Raw genomic sequence first — 3711 nt, 5'->3', positions numbered from 1 at the left:
CCAACCCCCGCTTCCCCCCTCCTCCCCACGGACGAGGTAAAACCATGCTCATCTTCACATTTCGGCACTTTTGGGCGGGTCGGAGCATGCGGTGCATCCACACGGTGGATCGGTCCGCTTCTTTCGAGTTGGTAGGGGTGCTTCATTGGGTACTTGGTACCAGCGCGGGGCTCTCCTGGCGGGGGTGGTGGGCGAATGGGGGTGATGTCTGCATGGGTATGCGTGCGTGATGAAGACGCGCGCCGAGAAAGGGAAAAGAAAGATACACGTGCACGCGTTTCCCATATTGCGGCATCGGTCAAGAGGAGGCGTGCGAGCGTGTGCACCTGTGACGCGCGTGTGTGTGCCTTTTGATTGACAGATGAGGGAGGGGTGACAGGGGGCGGGGGCGCGTCCCCTTCAACTGACTTGATTGATTGGTTTCCGCGCACCCTCCTCTTCCTCACTGCAGGTCACATGACCGGCAAGCCGCCATCAGCTGCATGTCGGATGACTGATGAACGGAGTTTTTGGGCGTTTGGCCGCTGAAGTTGTTTCACGGAAGGGGGACTGGGGGTGGGGCGTGAGTCATTTCGCAGGGTGCATGGAAGAGGGGGTGGATGAGGAAGAGGGTGAGATGGCGTCGGATCAGGGTGGTTGTCAGATTAGTCCGGTTCGGCTTGATTTAACATCCGGTGGGGAATGACTCAAGTCCAAATTGGACCCAAATGGGAGTCCTCAGGGTAGGATGCTAAGTACGTGTTTTTTTGTTTTTGTTTTTTGGGTCAAAAGGGGACTATTTAAACAGAGAGAGAGAGAGAGAGAGAGAGAGAGAGAGAGAGAGACATGTAAACAATCGTTCCTTTTTTCAATAAATTCCTATTTTAAAAAACATTTGAACACAACCCGTACATGATCTAATCTTTGCGAGCAACAGTTTGACCTTTGAGCAAATCATTTCTACTTTTTTTTTTCCTCCCCAGATTGCATTCCACCTTCCACTGTATTTGTCGCCTCGAGATGACTTGCAAAGCGTGAAGAAATACACCGTGCCGCACAAAATTGTGTCTTTATGCGTGTGTGTGCGTTTTGTGTTGTCGCCAGAGGGAAGAATCGAGGTTTCCGGGCTGCGAGTTTCAAAACCGTCTGCGTTTTGTGTGTGGTTGTGGCTTCAGGACTGCACACAGACACACACCATGTCTGTGTGTGTGTGTGTGTGTGTGTGTGTGTGTGTGTGTGTGCGTGCGCGAGCGGGTGAACACAAAATGGGGGGGTGGCGGGACGAACATTGTCACTGTTCTCCCGTTGTTTTTTTTTTTTTTCCATCTCGGATGATTCCGGCAACTTTTTATGATGAATGATTCCTCTTGTAGACAAAAGCGAACGAGTGCCGAGAAGTTCAGCGTGAGCGTGGCGGCGTTTTTCCTCCAGACGTGTCTTTTGTGTTTAAATCCCCGCGTGGGGTTGATAATCCAACATTGCGACTGTCTTTGCCCCGCAGTGGTTTTCCCGCCGCCATGTTTCCTGAACTCCACTTCAGGACAACTTTCCTCGCCGCTCGCAATTTCCTCGTCTTCCTCCCAACTTCCTTGTTTTCCTCTCGACTTTCTTTGATTCCTCCCTTGGGTTGCCCTCAACTTGCTGGTGTTCTTCCCAATTGATCTGTTTTCTCTCTCCATTTCTTTGTGTTCCTCTCGACTTCCTTGGTCTCCTCTCAAAGGCCGTGTTTGTCTCCACTTCCTGGATAAGCGTCTCAACTTCCTTGGTTTCCTCTGGAATTCCTTGTGTTCCTCTCGGCTTCCTTCTCTGACTTTTAGCTTGATTTATCCATCCATCCATTTTCTACCACCTATCCGGGGTCGGGTCGCGGGGGCTGCAGCTGAAACAGGGAAGCCCAGACTTCCCTCTCCCCAGCCACTTCTTCCAGCTCTTCCTGGGGGATGGCGAGGCGTTCCCAGGCCAGTTGGGTGACATAGTCTGGGTCGTCCACGGGGGCCTCCTGCCACCAGGGAGCCGTCCATGAGGCATCCTAATCAGATGCCCGAGCCACCTCATCTGGCTCCTCTAGCTTGATTTATTCATTCATTCATTCATTTTCCGATCCACCTTATCTTCACAAGGGTGGCGGGGGGCGCTGGAGCCTATCCCAGCCATCTTCGGGTAGTAGGCGGTGGACACCCTGAACCGGTTGCCAGCCAATCGCAGGGCACACAGAGACAAACAACCGTCCGCGCTCACACTCACACCGAGGGACAATTTCGTGTGTTCAATCAGCCTGCCAAGCATGTTTTTGGAATGTGGGAGGAAACCGGAGTACCCGGAGAAAACCCACGTGGGCCCGAGGAGAACATGCAAACTCCACACACAGGGAGGCCGGAGCGGGGATTGAACCCGGTACCTCTGCACTGTGAGGTCAACGCGCGAACCACTGGTCCACCGGGCCGCCCGAGCTTGATTTAGTTCCTCTTATTTTTTATTTTTTGGGGTATTCCGCTTGATTTGCTTGCATTCCTTTCAACTTTTTGGGTATCCTATCGACTTCCTTGTGTTCTCTGAACTTCAGCGTGTTCCTATGAAATGATCGGTGTCCTTTTGACTCGATTCTTTTTTGTGTCCCCGGTTGCCAAGCGCAGGGCAGGAGATTGAAAACGTTTGTGCTCAGCTATCGACAGTGGCGTCCTTTTCCGCTCACGTTGGCCGTTAATCTATGAAAATAACGCACGCGAGGCGCATCTTGGATGCACAGACCCGTTCACGCCTGAAACTATCAAGCAGACTGCGTCACGCCGTTCGTGGTAATGTCTTGTAATCTCGTGGGCTGTTTTCCACGGACAACTTCAATTTACTTTCCGTCTTAGCCCCTCGGTAGCCGTGGCCCAATTTCTCCAAGGGGGACCATAAAACTTTCATTTCATCTAATCTAAGAAGCTTGTAAATGGAAATCGGACATTCCCCCACCCTCCCCCGTTGAAAGTTCCAAATAATTTAAGGTGTTTACTTCCTGGGCCACACATGCAGGGTCATGTATTGATGTCTCTGTAATGTATTTATTTTTAAAATAAATATCTATCTCTATATCTCATGGACATAATTGTCATCTTGATGGCGCTAAACAGCACCACGATGGATTTGCAGCGTATCCTGCATCTCTTTCCCACTCTTGAAAGCAGCAAAAATTAATCAGACACCAACAATGAGAGTTAAGTCTTTCACTTGTGCATACGCGGTCTGCCGTCAACGGCGCTTGGCCGAAGCGCAGGACGCGTTCACGACATCCCCCAGACGCTGGGCTTCATCGCCAGTCTTCAACGCGCTCACTTTCTTTGCTTTCCAAAACTCTTTTGGCTTCCTTGGCAGCACGCTTCGGGTCATTGTCCATCCGCACTGTGAAGCGCCGGCCAACGAATTGCGAAACCATTGGGCTGAAGAGGAGCAGAGGAGACTGCCCGAAACACTTCAGAAGTCATCCTGCTGCTTTTCTCGTCAATAAATAGACGGGAATCTGTTCCGTGGGTGGCCGTATGCGCCCACCGGCTCATCGCGGCGCCACCAAAATGCCTCCGTGGTGAAGTGGTCCAGTCGCAGCCCAAAATATTAAGACAAGGGTCCACAATTCTCATGGTATTAATCATACATGGCAATTTTCCGCGGATTCGCGGAAATCCGCCGTTTTATTTCTTAAATTGATCATTTTTGTGAATCGTCTAAATCCGTTGAGAAAATTTTAGGGGC

The sequence above is a fragment of the Hippocampus comes genome, unplaced genomic scaffold (assembly GCF_001891065.2).
Source record: "Hippocampus comes isolate QL1 unplaced genomic scaffold, H_comes_QL1_v1.1 scaffold7, whole genome shotgun sequence".
In the NCBI taxonomy this organism is placed as follows: domain Eukaryota; kingdom Metazoa; phylum Chordata; class Actinopteri; order Syngnathiformes; family Syngnathidae; genus Hippocampus; species Hippocampus comes.
Note: the sequence above shows the minus strand (reverse complement) of the source record.